General features: G+C 34.7%; 1 pseudogene across 1 annotated transcript; it reads right to left on the bottom strand.

The window, feature by feature from the left end:
- Positions 1–7,921: 7,921 nt before the first annotated feature.
- LOC100999663 lies at positions 7,922–10,028 on the bottom strand (annotated as a pseudogene). The gene has a single exon (XR_646101.4). The product of XR_646101.4 is annotated as a single-stranded DNA-binding protein 2 pseudogene (transcript).
- Positions 10,029–17,459: the final 7,431 nt, after the last annotated feature.

The raw sequence follows: 17,459 nt of genomic DNA, 5'->3' as shown, positions 1-17,459 counted from the left end.
AAAGTCTTAACTCATTTCAGCATTAACTCATAGTCCATAGTCCAAAGTCTATCTGAAACAAGGCAAGTCCCTTCTGCCTATGAGTCTGTAAAATCCAAAGGAAACTAGTTACTTCCTAGATACAATGAGGTTACAGGCATTGGGTAAAGACACCTGTTCCAAATGGGATAAATTGACCAAAACAAAGGAGTTACAAGGTCCATGCAAGTCCAAAATCCAATGGGGCAGTAAAATTCTAAAGCTCCAAAGTGATCTCCTTTGACTCCATGTCTCACATCCAGGTCATGCAGATGCAAGAGATACGTTCCCTTTGTCTTGGGCAGCTCTGCCCCTGTGGCTTTGCAGGGTATAGCCCGCCTCCTGGCTGCTTTCACAGTCTGGAGTTGAGTGTCTGAGGCTTTTCCAGGTGCACTGTGCAAGCTGTCAGTGGATCTAACATTCTGGGGTCTGGAGGACAGTGGCCCTCTTCTGACCGCTCTACTAGGTGGTGTCCCAGTAGGGACTCTGTGTGGGGGTTCCCATGCCACATTTCCCTTCCACACTACCTTAGCAGAGGTTCTCCATGAGGGCCTCATCCCTGTAACAAGCTTTTCCCTGGGCATCCAGGCATTTCCATACATCTGCTGGACCAGATGGAACAAATGACACCAAGTCCCTAGGCCTCACACAGCATGGGGACCCTGGGCCCAGCCCATGAAACCATTTTTTCCTTCTAGGATTCTGGGCCTGTGGTGAGAGGAGTGGCCACAAGACCTGTGACATGCCCTGGAGATAATTTCTCCATTGTCTTGGGAACTAACATTCTGCTTCTTGTTACTTATGCAAATTTTTTTGCAGCCAGCTTGAATTTCTCCTCAAAAAATGGAATTTTCTCTCTGCATCAGCAGGCTGCAAATTTTCTGAACTTTTATACTCTCTTTCCCTTTTAAAACAGAGTGCTTTTAAGAGCACCCAAGTCACTGCTTGAATGTTTCGCTGCTTAGAAATTGCTTCCATCAGATACCCTTAATCATCTCTCTCAAGTTCAAAGTTCCACAAATCTCTAGGGCAGGGGCAAAATACCACCAGTCTCTTTGTTAAAATGTAACAAGAGTCACCTTTGCTCCAGTTACCAACAAGTTCCTCATCTCCATCTGAGACCACCTCCGCCTGCACCTTAACGTTCATATCGCTATCACCATTTTTGTCAAAGCCAATCAACAAGTCTCTAGAAGGTTCCAAACTTTCCCACACTTTTCTGTCTTCTTCTGAGCTCTCCAAATTGTTCCAACCTCTGCCTGAAAGCCAGTTGGAAAGTCGCTTCCACATTTTTGGGTATCTTTTCAGCAGCGCCCCACTCTACTGGTACCTCCCACAACACGTGGGAATTAATGGTAGTACAATTCAAGATGAGATTTGGATGGGGACTCACAGCAAACCGTATCAATCAGTATTATCAGCAGTAACCTTATTGGAAAATTGGTTTAGCAGAAAAAAATAATAATAATAATAATGGCATGCCAGATCAATGTCTTTTGTTTTTCTGTCATGTTGCTGGCCGAGACCATGAAAAGTTGTTCCAGACCTTATGTAAATTATGTGCTCCTCACAAATTTTTTTATCTTCATGAAGTTTAGTTCAGTGTTAATTGTAAAACCAACACTGTTAGCATTAATGTCCTATATGTTAGTTTTACTGATAGACAGTAATAGAGCAAACACGGATGATATTTGGTACCAAACATCATTAAAATCTCACTTAAGGTGAGTTTTCAGTAGGTTTTCTAATAGATGAAGCCATCTATTCCTGGAATTTATGAAGAAATTGGGCTTATTGACATTTCCATCACTTGCTTGATTTCCAGGGTTTTAATAAAGGCTGTGGAATTAGGATAATTGGGTCTGAGAAGTTAATCTTGTTCTTTTGTTGAAGGTGTTTGACAGTGATGTGTTCGCAAATGATTAACAATCATTTATTGAAGGCAAATTAAAACCCCTGATTCATAGTTTTCTTTCTCACGTCCAAGGAGCACATATTTTAACTATAGCTGATATTAAACTACCAATGTGATAGTACCAATTGTCTCCCAAAACCTTTTAATATTTTACAGTTGGCCCTTGAGAGTTGGTGTTAACTGGACCCAGCACATCACTTCCTGTTGATGTATCAAAGCAATATAATTTAGTAGAAAAAGTTCTGGATTTGGAATTGGGAAATCTAGATACTTACCTTATCTTTACACCAGTCTTTTAAAATTTGTTGGCCAAGAACTATTCTATTTCCTTTAGCCTTCCCAATATCAACCACATTTCCTGGTACCGGAGATATTCACAAGAAGATGGTAGAAACATAACACAGATCTAATCTTGTTATTTTACATTTGGCATGAAAAATATTTCATGGTAATTTCACTTGCATATTAATAAAGTAATACAGTAATAGAGTTAAATGTTCTTTTAAATTTACCTCCACATATTTATTGTAATTACATTTATTTGCATATTTAGGAAGGTAAAATTTAATAAGTGGTTTATAGATGTTTTGAACATTAACACATGATTAAATGTTGTTCTGCCCTTCATGGTGTTGATCTATGGACTGATTCTTTTCTCTTTCTATAGGTCTACATCATGCATTCTCAAGAGTTTCTTGGATCTTATTATTTTTATGTATTAGACACAGGTACATAAAACATATATATATATTTGGCTATAAGATTTGATGATGAGGAGCAATTAGAAAAAACATTTAAAAAGGCTATGTACAGGAGCAATAAGAAAAAATAAAGGTTGAAGAACAGTGGTCTTGATCAATGCTGTCTAATACAACTTTCTGTTATGATGGGTATATTCTGCTGCATGCTGTGTAGTTCTTTGTCTATTGAGCAGTTCAAATGGCTAGTCTGACTAAATAACTGAATTTTAAATTCAATTTACTTTTAATTAAATTTAAGTATCTATGTGTGTGCTGAACAATTGTAGTATTGGACAGCACAGTTCTAAATTATAGTGATAAAGATCATGTTTAATGGGTTAAGGTCAATTATAAAACAAATCATTTAAGAAATCAGTTAACACTTGTTACCAGCTACATTCTTTTTTCTTATAGTAAAATATTTGATACCAGTGGCTTTATGATTCTATACCCTATGGATTTACCTTTAGTTCTCAAAGAACAATGAGGGTTCTGTGTTATCCACAACAAACTAATCATAAATTTAAGGGCTATCCATTACTTTGGAAGTCCTGTGCCATCTTTCCCTTGGAAATTGAAAACGTGGATATGAAGGAATCTAAAATGTTCTCCTCCCATCACTTGGCCTGTTAGCTGGGAATCAACCCATTAATTCAAATGTAAAGAAGAAGAAATTCTCAAATCCTATCTTTTATTGTTAATTTTCATATAATCCTCTGTTAGAATTGCAGAACACTCAGAAATCATAGACCACAAGTTACATTTTTATTATTTCACTTTTTATGGGTAAATTTTATTGCATATGTTCCAAGTTGGGACACCAATTATCTTTACTTATCCCATTCCTAGATAATAATAACAGTGTGTGACCATTTTAAACATCATGACAATTAGTCTTATAGCAATAATATGTAAAGTAGATATTACGACTGCTTTACGGATTTGTTGTAGCGAAATTAAGGTCACATGAACTAATAAGTAGCAAAAGCCGAGTTCTTAATCAGGTTTACTTGACTCCATATTTGAGCTCATAACCACAACTATATAGCGTTACACATCACATGAGTAAAATTAAAGTGCCCTACTTAGAATGATCTTCCATGTACACATATGTCCATATGCATATGCTATAGTCTGAATGTCCCCCAAAATTCATGTGTTAAAACTTAATCTCCATTGTGGTGATTTGGGGGAAAGTAATTAAATCATGAGGGCTCTGCCCTCATGAATGAATTAGTGCCTTATGAAAGGGCTGGAAGGTAGGCCCTTTCTATTTGCCCTTCCATCCCTTCCATTATGTGAGAACACAGGGTTCTTCCCCTCTCTAGGATGCAGCAACAAGGCATCATCTTGAAAACAGAGAGCAGCATTTACCAGGCACCAAACCTGTCAGCACCTTGATCTTGGGCTTTATAGCCTCCAGAATTGGGAGAAATAAATTTACTTTATGTAAAAATCAACTAGGCTCAAGTATATCGTTATAGCAGTACAAACAGACTAAGACATTATATATTAGGAGAAAAAAAGGGAAAACTTGCTTCATAGTCTAAGCTTTTAAACATATTAAATACAACTCTATATGTTAAAAACTATTTTGAACCAGTGTCTTACTGCCAGCAACTTTTTAATGATAAGTTTATTTTCCCTGTAAATTTGTACTGTAAAAGAACACTGCTATACAGAAGTAAAATGTATTAGAGTCACAGTACACAAAATCTGAAAGACCATGTAATGAAATTTGGGGTATTTTTGTTATAGTAAATTTTTAATAAAAATTATTATGTATCTGGTTGGATCTATAAAAATTACCTGTGGAATTGATAATTATCTAATGACTAATGAAATTTATGTATCCAATCTAGCTTTTCAAAATGAAGTAATGGATTTTCATTGTATTTATAGTGAACTGCTCAAGCAAAAATTAATTCAATATGAATGCATTGGATCAATGCAGCAGAAATAAGGGCAGATCTCAAAAGTATAGCAAAATGTTTTTAATTACAAGATATTAATCATCAAGAATAATGACAGAATTTGTGTTATGAATAGAATATATAATTGGTAAGAGTTGAGAAGTAGGTAAAATTAAGCCTGCACCCTAAATTCTATATGTCACATATTTTTCTAAACTGTTTCTTAATATTGAACTCTCAGTACAGATTACAATTTACCATGGAGCTGCAGCTCCTCCTAGTTGCTTAGGGTTCATTTTAAAATGCAAAAAAATGTATCATAGGTATTGAGTCAACATTAACCAAGTCAAGCATTAAACAAAAATGTTGTAAGTGGAGCATAAGGAAACAAAGTGAATGAATTTCAGTTCTACAAATCCCCAGGAAGTTTATTTTTAATTAATCCACAGGAAAATTATGGAAAGATAACATCTACCAATTATGATAGCATTTATTTAATAAAATAAAATCACATAAGCAGTAATTTGATATACATTATCAAATAACAGCTCTGTGTGTGTGTGTGTGTGTGTGTGTGTGTGTGTGTAGAGAAACAGAAAGAGAGGAAGATTCACTATATTATAGCCATATTGTTACATATCATTTAGTCTAACAAAACATTTAATTTCCAAATGAAAATATTTAATGACAGAAATTTCAATCAGATCGGCAAGCCTGCAAATGCTGTGTATACTGTTTTACTCTCATTTAACCAGCATCCTTAGGCAAAATAATATATAGAGAACCAGATACCACTTGAAATGCTAGCCTGATAAACTTCTGGCCCTGGGTCTTCAGACACTAGGAATTAATGTAAAAAGCATTGCACATCAGCATTAAGTTTGGCAAACTATATCTTATTTTCTTGATCTGATAAGTCAGTCCTCAATCTCTGGGCTCATCAATTTAATTTTATTTCAATAAGAAATCGGATAAGATAGGGGAACCTATTATATCATCAGCTTGCTCAGAATTTCTTTTGACTGGAACCATTTCAGAAGAGTTAAAAACACCATGTCTTTATGTTTTCTCCTCTTTTTCAACAATTGATTTAACAGTGATGTGGGAATCACTTAACTCACTGTGTCAAAAAGACAGGATCCAAACTGTCATATTCTGAGAAAGCCACAAAAAGGCATTCTCAGATTTATGGTCTCAGAGGACACATTAGCTCAGAGGCTTTCTTTCCTGCAAAATAAAACCCATGAAATATGTTAAAAACACTACCAGCCTAAACAAGAAACGGAATACTTCAGTTTGAATGTTATAGTAAAAAAAAAAAAAACCCTGCTAGGTTAAGTCTTAGTGCAGTTATTGATACAAGTAAATAGATTACTAAATAAAAAAGATCACTAGTATTATGGGTGAAAATTTAATTATTTCCATATTTCTGAAATAGTACAAGGTAAAGTAATATTTTTGGAAAATGGCATGAGTTGCAGACAAAAATTTAAGTGATATATGGATGGATAAAATGAAACAACAGTGCTTAATATAAAGTTCTGTATTTGATTTTTATGTTTCTAAAAATATAATTTAAATTATATCAATATTCAGTCATTTCATGTGAATCTAAGTAAAGTATAAGATAATTCTGTGTGACAGAATTGACAATTAGCTATTTGAATTTTAAGCTATAGAATTATTTATTCATTCAGAAATTATAGTGTTTTGTACATGTGTTTGGCACAAAGATAAAGTCCTTGCCTTCAAGGAGTGCCCACATTAGTGAAAGAATTGAACAGAAAAAATAAAAATGAGAGAGCAAAAGGGAGAAAGAGAAAGAATGTGGAGGAGAGGGGAGTGAAAGAGATAAATTGTTTTAAAAAATTAAAGAAAGTCTGTCAGATGCAGGGCCAGACATAATAAATCCCAAACATGCATAAATGTCTTTAAATTGCTCTCTAAAAGTCAAAGTCTATTGGAACAGATTCAGAGCCAAATCCCAAACTATGCTATATTTATGAAACACATATAAAACTAAATGGCACAGGAACACTAAAAATAAAAGACTAAGCAATAATACATTAATATATTTGAACAAAAGAAGCAGAAATAGTAACATTACTGTAAGAATCAGTGTGATTCTTTTAAAAGAAATTGGTTATATATAAAGGACACAAAAATATTCATTGTTTTTTTCTTTTTAAAAAATTCATATAAATTTAGGGGATATAAGTGCAGTTCTATTATTGCGTATATTGCATAGTGGTGAAGTCTTACTTTTAGTGTAGTCATCATTTGAATAGTGTATATTGTTCTCATTGCATAATTTCTTATCCCTCACTCTCCTCCTTCAATGTCTATTCTTTTTCAGAGAGTTTGCTATTAGCATATAGAAATGCTACTGATTTTTTGTAAGTTGATTTTGTATCCTGCAGTGTACTAAACTCATATGTTGGTTCCAAAAGTTTTTTTGGTGGATATATATATATATATGACAATTTGATTTACTCTTTTTTCATTTTGATACTTTTAATTTCTTTCTCTTATCAAATTGCTCTGACTAGAACTGTCAGTACTATTTTGAATAGGAGTGGTGAAAGTGGACATCCTCATCTTGTTTCAGTTCTTAGGGGAAAGGATTTCAATTTTCCCCCCTTTCATATGTTGTTAATTATGGCTTTGTCATATATGGCCTTTATTTTGCTGAAGTGTGTTTCTTCTATGCCTAGCTTATTGAAGATTTTTATTATGAAGAGATGTCAAATATCATTAAGTGCTTTTTAAGCATCTAGAGTCTAACACATTAAAATATAATTTTCTCATTAAAAACAATACATGTGCAAGATAGAAAAATGGAAATTGCAGAAAAACATAAAAAGTAACGATTACAAAATACTTACCACAAAAAGTGAACAATAACAATTGTATAGTGCTGTAACATGTTAAAGATGGATTTATTATTAGTTTTATGCAGTTCATAGGATTTGATCGCATGAATTCTTATTTAGTAACAGTGTATTCTGGAAATCCCCCATGCCATTCATTAAATTTCCACAGCAGTTTTATATTAATGGTCAAACTTTTCATCATGAGGATATACTATAATTAATGAGTCTCTAGTTTATACATTTATATATTTTCCAATTTCTCACTTTTTTTCAAACCACTGAAATAATCATCTTTCTAAGCACATTTCTAAAGTGAAATTTCACAGAAATCTGTGAAATTTTTGTTATATTTGTCTTTTATCATATTTAAAGAGATTATTTACAGCATTTCCCTAAATTTCTCTCTAAATTATGACATTTTCTAAATTTTGACAAGTTTTTACAAATTGTAGACCAATCAAGATTGTAAGCATGTGCTCATTTGACTGCATGGTCATCACTACTGGATGTTGCTATTTTTAATAGAAAATTTTTATGATTTTTTATGAAAATATTGTCAAAATTAGGTCTGTTAGGTCCAGGAGGTACTGCATTCATTGAAGTATACATGTTATCGCCAGAGTTGGTTGAATCTGCTGGACTAGGCATGATGGGTGTTCCTGGTGGCCCTCCACCTCCTGGAGGACCTATATAATTCCCAGGAGATGCTGAGGAGTATGGTATTGAATTGGCATTTGTTGGGTTTGGCCAAGGTCTACCACCACCTGGACTCATGTTCATTCCAGGCATTCCAGGGCCACCTAAAGCATTCAGTGGGGGTCTCATTGCACCTCTATAGTTCTGTGGTCCTAAGGGCACCATTCCTCTTGGAGGAGTCATTCTCTGCATTGGCCCACCCATATTTGGATGTCCTTGTTGTCGAGTTGGATCCATTCCACTGGGGAGTAATGGCTGACTTCCTGGGACACCTCCAAGCGCCTGATTAGGTATCCTCAGTGGGGGCCTTGGACCTCCAGGGTACCGAGGTGGCATAAAAGGCTGAAAGAACCCTGGTGGTACAGGACCTACTGGCATGCCATCTCCTGGGGGAATGTTTCCTAGCACTGGACTGGGAGCTGCTGCAGCACTATAATCATGGAAGGCTTTTGCTTCACTTGAGTGTTCACATGTTTCACGTCTCTCTGGAGCTGCACAGTAGAGATCCAAAAATACACACCACCAAGAATGTAAGAATCCTAGTGGTTCCCCCAATGTGATGTTTTTTTCCCATCTTATCTCTGATAAAAATGTTTGAGCTGATTTCTGAGCTCCTACATGGAGCAGATATTCATATACGTAGAGTGCTAACTTCTCCCGGGCCTGGCTGTCGGACGGGACGGCGCTGCTGTTACTCTTGCCTTTACCGTACATGCTTGTGCCAAGAGCAGCTCCCACTGTCACGCACCTGTCAACCCAGTCAGATGGTCCCATGGGTGGATTAGGAGGAATGGAGTCACATCACATGAATGGCTCTTTAGGCTCAGGAGATATGGACAGTATTTCCAAGAATTCTCCCAATAATATGAGCCTGAGTAATCAACCGGGCACTCCAAGGGATGATGGCGAAATGGGGGGAAATTTCTTAAATCCTTTTCAGAGTGAGAGTTACTCCCCTAGCATGACAATGAGCGTGTGATCCATTACCAAGTGTCCGCATGAAAACCACAGTGAGTCAGCCCTTCACAGAACTACTACGGAAGAAAATTATTCATCACAGTGTACGGTTAAACAAAGGAATCTCAGTCACACCAAACCAACCTTTTTATTTCCTGCTCTCTCCCCTCTTTTGTGAAGAAAGCGGGTCCAAACGTGATTCAAACAACTGTATGGAGTGGCATATTAGAATTGCCCTAAACTGAACTGCAAATAATTATGTGTGTATGTATATGTGTAGGAAAGAGAATGTACTGTATATGTGTATGTTATACAGACATGTACACATACATACACTGACCCACAGGACATTGTAAAATATTATCACATGACATCTTAAGTAGAAATAAGTAGGGACTTTTATTCCATCCTTTTTTTTCACGTTTACATTTTAATTATTACAAGTTGCTCCTGCCCCCTCCCTGAACTATTTTGTGCTGTGTATATTACTGCTTTATATAAGTTATTTTTAAAGGTGAACTCAGATGTTATGGTTTTGTAAATGTCTGCAATCATGGAGAGGAATAAAATCGCTTGAGAGCTTTCATTAAAAAAAAAAAATTGCAAAAATTATGCTTCACTGTTTTAATATGCATGTTACTGTCTGCTAGTGAGGTAAACACTAGTAAGCTAAAATACTCATTTGACATGAAAATTTTGCCTAGAAGAAATATTTCCCTGCATAAATTGTCTATAGAGATTACCCCCAAAACTATATATATGTGTATGTATAAAGATCTTCATTAGTTATTTATATTGGTGAAATGTTGAAACAAATGACCATTATTTTGATAATAGTTAAATAGATTATTGTATATATTCTTCATGGAAGAATACATTGCCATATATTTATAGTGTGTGTATATATATAAAATAAATCATAACAGTTATGATACATATTCCTCATAGAAGAATGTATATATTTTGCAGTAATTGAAATGGTATGACTGAAGACCATTTCACCAAATGAAAAAAAAAAAAATGACATGTTATAATTGTTTAAGTAATTATTTTTTACATTGAGAAAGTGCCAATGTATGTATGTATGGAGGCATATGGAAAAAATTAAAACATAAAATATTACGATTATGAGATTTGAGAGGTTATTTTTGTTTGCTTTTATTTACTCAACTTAAAACATTTTAATATGTTTTTACAATAAAAATGGAGGAAGTGGAGGCATTTGACCATTAGCCCAAAAGAAGTAGAGATGTCTTTTTATACGTCACTTATTTTTATTGCTACTATCATCATCCTAATTTAGGCCTTACCGATTCACAGCTGAACTGATAATACTTCCACATTACTTCACTCATTGTCTCTAGCCTTGGCACATAGTTTTCAATGTTGTTTCATTCTATTTGTATAGAATAAAATTTAAATTTGTTATAATATATACACAATTGATTCAAATGTTTAGCAGTGAATATTCTCATAATTGACTCTCTGTGTTGAAACCCAGATCTATTAACCCAGTTAACAATAGCTTGATCTTCAAGAGGTTGTATATTATCCTGTGGCTATCTTTGTTATGTAAAATAAGGACACAACTGGTATCTAAGTCTGGTGCCATGCTTTTATCATCAGTGCTTATCTAGTACATAAGATTCAGTGAGTGTTGATAATAAAATAATTTTATTGTCATCTTGTAATTAAAATCTTGCCCCAAGTTTTTTTTTTTCTCAGCCACATTATGCTAATTAGTGACTGCATTATTCTATAACATTGTGAGGAATTGTCTGCTACACACACATATGCAGACACACACCACATACTTTCTCCTATAATTTCAACAGCTCCCTCAACAACAGCCTCTATTGCCTTTCCCTATCCTTATTATGCACATGTTTCTAGTTCTCTAATACTCTGCTCAACCCCAAATTAATACTTAGGAAAGTACCTATCCAGTGGTGTGATGGAGAAAGCTAATAGTGCTCATGAGAGCTGAATATGAATTTTTTATAAACTTTGTGAGTTTGTAGACATAATTTCGGGACATTAAAATAAAAACAGGTGGGAGTACTGCATCAGGGAATTAAACTATGTTATAAATAGGCGCTTGCTTCCTGATTTTTTTTCTTCCAGGAGCCAGTTAAACATTTACTAGTACGAAACTATAACTTTACATCTTTAAACTTCTTTGACTTCTGCATAACATACATTGAGCCACTCATTTTAAATCAGAAGATGTTACTTCAAAACTTATTTTCACTATTATTTGATATTGGACTGTCTCTCAGTAGTACAACCGTCAGTTTGTCTTATCTATTTCCTGTGGTTAACATCAACTTAAGAGGTTGGTTTATGCATAAATCAAATTAGCAACTAAGAATTGTGTTTTTTAATCAAAACGCACAATATAGAAAGTCCTGTAATTATCACTTAACATTTTATTTCAACTGGCCTTTAAAATTAAGCATTATAGAAATTTATTATTTTTAAAATGACACTCTAGAAACAATACTCTTTTATCAAACTATGAATTAGGTGCAGCTTATAAGCCATTGTCTATACCTTTGAATAAATAAAATGTTATGCTATTGATTTAAGGATTAAAGCAAGCACCTCCAATAAGATGTTTTCTTAATTTTGGAAAATTAAATCTCAAATTAACTAGGTCACTGGATACTTTTAATCATAGATTTTTACTTCTCTGACAAAATTAAAGTGTGCCTCCTACCTAAGTAAATTATGGAATTAGCCATATGGAGAACAGTTGAAATTACATTAATTTCAGAATTTTCGATTTTTCATGCAGCTCTGTGTTAAAAATAATAGCGACTAGAAATGAATTTACTATGAAGTTAATATGTTTAAAGTGTAACCTCTTTACATAGAAGGGATTGTTCTAACATATTGTGCCTTATTTTATATTTGTAATCATGAGTGTTTTTTAAATTAAAGAATACCTCCAAAATTGTATAAGTTTCAGATCGCTTTTTGGTTCTGATAAAGACCATTTATTTTCCACTCTGAGTGTTCTGGCTCACAGCTTGGTCTCAGTGACTGCTAGGTCTGCTTTGTTTTCCCAAAGGGTTTTTCTTGAATGTGTTCGATTGACTCATTGAACCTAAATCAATCTTTATGTCAGAATGTGTCTGTGCCTAACCTGGAGGGGATAAACAAAATCCTTAAATTTCATCAAGGCCCTGGTTTGGAACCCATTCAAATGAAAAATTAAAATTAGAGTTTTTCGTTGATCTCCGGTTACTTGGTAGAGTTGTCAGAAATAAGAGAAACATACATTGTAAAATGTCCCAAATTTTGTTCAAAGCCCCAGGATTCTGTAAAAGTGATTCCATTTGTCGTCTTCTAATCACATAATTTTAGGCCATTCAATGTTACATTTTTTTGATTATAAAAGAAAGATTTCAGTGCTTATGATGTATTTTCCTTAGGTAGAAGTATAATTTTAACAAATAATGGCAATTAAAGATTATTTCATTTCTAATTGTTATAAAATACAAAAAAATGCAAGCTACTTTGATTCAAAAAATTTAAACATGAGCTCACTGATATGAGAAACATTTTTATTGTTATATTTATCTTCAGAGGTAATAATAAAATTATGGAATGATTGTTTTGACCTATGTATAACCTCATGTTTCTATGCCTCACTTGATGGCTCATACAGTCTGGATAGTTGCAGAAGAAATGTTGGGGCTGCTAAGAAGGGTGAGCAACAGCAACACCCAATGGTTAGTTATAGAACATTTCAATATTTTTACGCTAGTCATGCCGGTACATCCCACTGATTATTAGCTTTCTTTATGTCAAGCAAAATTGTCCTAAAATTCATATTTTAAGCATAATTAAAATGTTTTCCTAGCTACACACAGGTTACCTAAAACCAAATATTTTCATGAAATCATTATTCATTTAAAGAATCGTTTTGATGGCAAGCTGATTTTTAATCCTATTCAGTGTAGTCCTACTGAAATACTTTACCATGTAAAGATTGTGATGTACATATAACTGAAATGGTATTGTGGTATTCAAGTACAACAAATAAGGTATGCATACTCAGAAATAGAGTTATATGCATCAATGTTTATATGTAATAAGCCATAAAATTAATCCTAATGATCTCAATTCTCATTCTTATGAGTTGGAATGGGGAATGTGGCAGGGTCTACTGTTGGAGCTCAATGATGCACATAAGAATATTTGAGGCACTGATTTAGACAAGCTTAGAGCAATTGTCTCTAAATAGTGTCCTTTGAAATATTTTGATTGCAGTAACTTTGTGTAGACACATTTAATCCTCACATTAGCCCTATGAGATAGAAATCATTATAGCATATATGGTTAATAAGACTTCATTTGTAGCTTTGTGAGATACAATGGATATCCAAAAACGCTACACACATTTAATATATGCATCTCGACTAATTTTGACATATGTATATATCCATGATACTATCACCAAAATCAAGATAATAAACATATTCATCACCTTCTAAAATTTTCTAGTATTCTGTGTGTGTGTGTGTGTGTGTGTGTGTGTGTGTGTGGTAAGAACATTTAACATGCAACCTATCCTAATATTCTAAAGTAAACAATAATATATTGGTAACTATAGGTACTATAGTTAATAACTTATCTGTAGAAATTATTCATCTTGCATAAATGAAATGCTATGCCCATTGAACAACTACCCATTTTCTCCCACTCCCACCCTCTAGAAACCACCATTCTATTCTGTGTCTATACGTTTGATGACTAGATACCTCATACAGATAGAATCATGCAGTGTTTATTTTAATCATAACAGAACCTAGGAACTAAACAGTACTTTAAATAATGAGCTATTTTCTGCATTATATTAGCAAGGGTTAGAATCATTTGTTTGAAGTAAAATTTCCTGATTGTATTAATATTTATGTTAGTTGATAAATTATAGCCATGTACATGCATATGAATATGTGAAGTTCATAAGTTTTGACAATATTTTAACATGTTAATCAGAGTTAATACACAGGGTCCTCAAGTAATAAGTAATTATCTATTCATTAGAACAGAAGTCATCTATAAACTGTTACTTCTATTGTCTAATGTCTTTCATTTTTAATCAATCCTCATATGCCTGTTTGTACTTAGATATATTCTGTATATCTTCACCTTGAACAACTTCTCACTTTCCAAAGCTCTCAACATAGTTGCCTAATTAAACACGTGCCTTATTTCCCATAGCTTTCTTGACTCATTCAGAGTGATCTGAAAACAATGAGTAACTAATATGAATCAGAATATTGTTTTTGCTTGTCTTAGCAATTTTGTGAAGGATATTTTGAATGTCTTCTTTAAAAGTTTTTTATAATGACATAGTAATTGTTTTTATGACTTTTACAATAAACTGTGAAGTCCTGTAACATCTGGCCACATTCCTGTGGTAACAAAGTCTAGGAGAGAAGACTTCATTTAATTGTGAATTGCTCCCGTTCTTTTCATAAAAGATGTAGGAAAGTATAAGGATAAATAAGATTTAAATGAACATCATTATCATCATCATTTTTATCATCAAATATTTATTGATACTTGTCCTTTTCCAAACCTTTAAGGACTGCTGTAATGAATTTTAAAAGCCTCTATCCAAACCTGGGATATTTACAGACAGGAAAATAAAGCGTGAATAAAAGTTCCTTGGAGAGCCTTTGCAAACAGATATAATATTCTAATAAATTCTTTCCAAACAATGGGAATATTAGCAAATGATGGTTAATCAAATGCCAAATCTGTGCTGGTTTAATCCAGTACTTGATATATACTGCCAATATTTTTATTAATGATATACATTTTCCTAGTAACTACTTCATACACCTTCAATATTTTTTTCTTTAAGTTTTTTGACAGAAAATATTTTAAAAGTGTTCCTATGGAAAAGGAACTTTTTCATAGGTTAGACTTCCTAAGAAAGAGACTGAAATTTACATGTAGGTGAGTTATCGGCGACTACTTTCAACAGTAATGCCTGTGAGGGGAAAGAGAAGTAGGACTGGGAAAGGAAGATGGTGAGCTAAGTTGTAGTTACAACAGAAGCCTCAGTTGATCCCTCCAGGAATTATGAAATGGGGATGGCCCCTTATTGATCCATACTGAGTCGCCTTCACTCATTGCACAGCAGAGGGGAGGCCTAAACTTGGGCAAGGCAGACCCCTTTGGCCCTGCGATATTCAATTCCTGGGGAAAATTTTCACTCTGAACTTGCTAGGAGGTTCTGTTGCTGCTGTTCTGAATGGGGACGTGGAATGCTCATTACTTTATCTACTCTAGTCAACCCTTTGTGCTGCTCAGATCTGCCTGCTTTCTAAAATAAGTACACCTAATCTGAAAACAGATACACAAAATTCTAATTTGCCTCTTCCTGGGTAAATGGACAAGATCACTTTCAGGGATTACTGGGAAGAACTCCAATTTCTTTCACCAAAGTTGGTCTTGGTACTAAGCTTCTGATACTTCTCTTTCTCCTCTCCTGTGCAAATTATGTTACCCTCATCTTTGGATAGAAAATATGCTGGCCTACTGGATTACCTGGTGAATTAATCTAGAAACTCATGCCTGAGAGTTGATCTCCTAGTAAGGCTGTGACTTTTTTGTTTGTTCATGAATGACAATGAAGACTACTCAGTAGATCACCTTAATGCCACATATTTTTATCCTTGTCCCTACTTTATAACAGCATCCTACTTCCCCCCTCTGCATTATCAGCAGCACTTACCCCTGTATCTTAGTCCATTTGAGCTTCTATCACAAAATCCCGTAGACTGGGTAACTTATAAATAACAGAAATTTATTTCATATAGGTCTAGAGGCTGAGAAGTCCAAGATCAAGGTGGCAACAGATTTGGTGTCCAGTGAAGGTCATTTTCTGGTACATAGATTGTGCCTTCTAGCCATGTCCTCACATGGTGGAAGTTTCCCCAGGCCTATTTTATAAGGGCACTAATTCCATTGATGAGGCCTGTGCCCTTATGACCTAATCACTTTAGGGATTAGGATTTCAACATGTGAATTTGGAGGGATCACAAACATTTCAGTCCCTATCATAATAAGAAACTTTTTTCCTTGACTGATAGTTTCTTAGCACAAAGAGCCTACAACAACCATACATTTCAAAAAGGAATTCTAGTGGTATTCTCTAGCACAAGGATCTCTCCCCTGGTAATCAGTGCCTCTAGATTACTAGAGCCTATGTTTTCAGGAACGCAAAGCACAAATTTCCCAATTGTTCACAAAGAAGGGTGTCACATGATCCACTTACTTTTACTCCCCGGTTCCCAATTCCATATATTATACCTATTGGGAATAAAGCATCATATAAAGATTATTGATGTAGAGTGCATACTGCATTCTATAAGATGGTATTCCATCCCCAAAATCTCTCATCTCCAAACTGGCATCTCAGTTACACCTAGTAGGTTTTGGTTGGTGTGCTACATCATAAAACCAACAGATCCATCGTTATCTGATTGCTACCATGTTTTGCTGTAAAGTAGCTTCCTTGGTCCAATGAGATGTTATGAGAGCTCTCATATTGATGGATCAACATTACATAAGCCCTTGAGTAGTAATGCTGGCCAAACACCTATTGGCAGAGAAACAAGAAAGGCTGATCATTAAGTGTGTAGTGGCTGTGGTCTCTGTTCCTGGAAGATTGGATATCTGAGGGAAGCAGTAGCTAACTAAGTCTTGGGACATAGGAGCCCATGTATTGGGTCCATGTACAGGCCTCCATATTTGCCACTCAAGCTACTCTGTTCATGCCTGTTGTACCACTATTGTGGTGGCTGATGCCAGAGAAGGACAGATGTTGAGTTCTGGCTGAGTTCTTTCTGTATGGTTATTTAATGCCTCTTCTTCATTAACATGCATTGCAGAGAGCTTCACACTTCATACCCACTCCTATTAGTCCAATATATGCCTCTTTCTCATATTTCCCTGACCCAGATAGTCTCATATTTTACCTTCCAGTCCAGCCATGTCATTTGCCACTACTTAAAACTCCATACATATTCTTATCTTAGGCTATTTCTACCCAAAGATTATGACCACGTCACGTGACTGAAGATCTGCCCATCAGAAGGATTTCCCTTTTGCTTTATCTTCTTGGGCAACCTCTTAATAAGACTTTAAGGAAGCAGCACTCCGTTTCCAGTTTATACCCATATACCAAGTCAACCCATCTATGAACCAAGCTCAGACTTGTTATTTTTCCTTCAGATGGCCACCAGGGAGGGCCCATACAAAAATAGTATGAACTTAGGATGAGCTTCTTTTGTGACAGAAGTACATAACTTAAGAGTGCAAC

This window comes from Papio anubis, chromosome 6 (genome assembly GCF_008728515.1).
Source record: "Papio anubis isolate 15944 chromosome 6, Panubis1.0, whole genome shotgun sequence".
Taxonomy (NCBI): Eukaryota; Metazoa; Chordata; class Mammalia; order Primates; family Cercopithecidae; genus Papio; species Papio anubis.
This window is presented reverse-complemented; position numbering and strand designations above follow the sequence as displayed.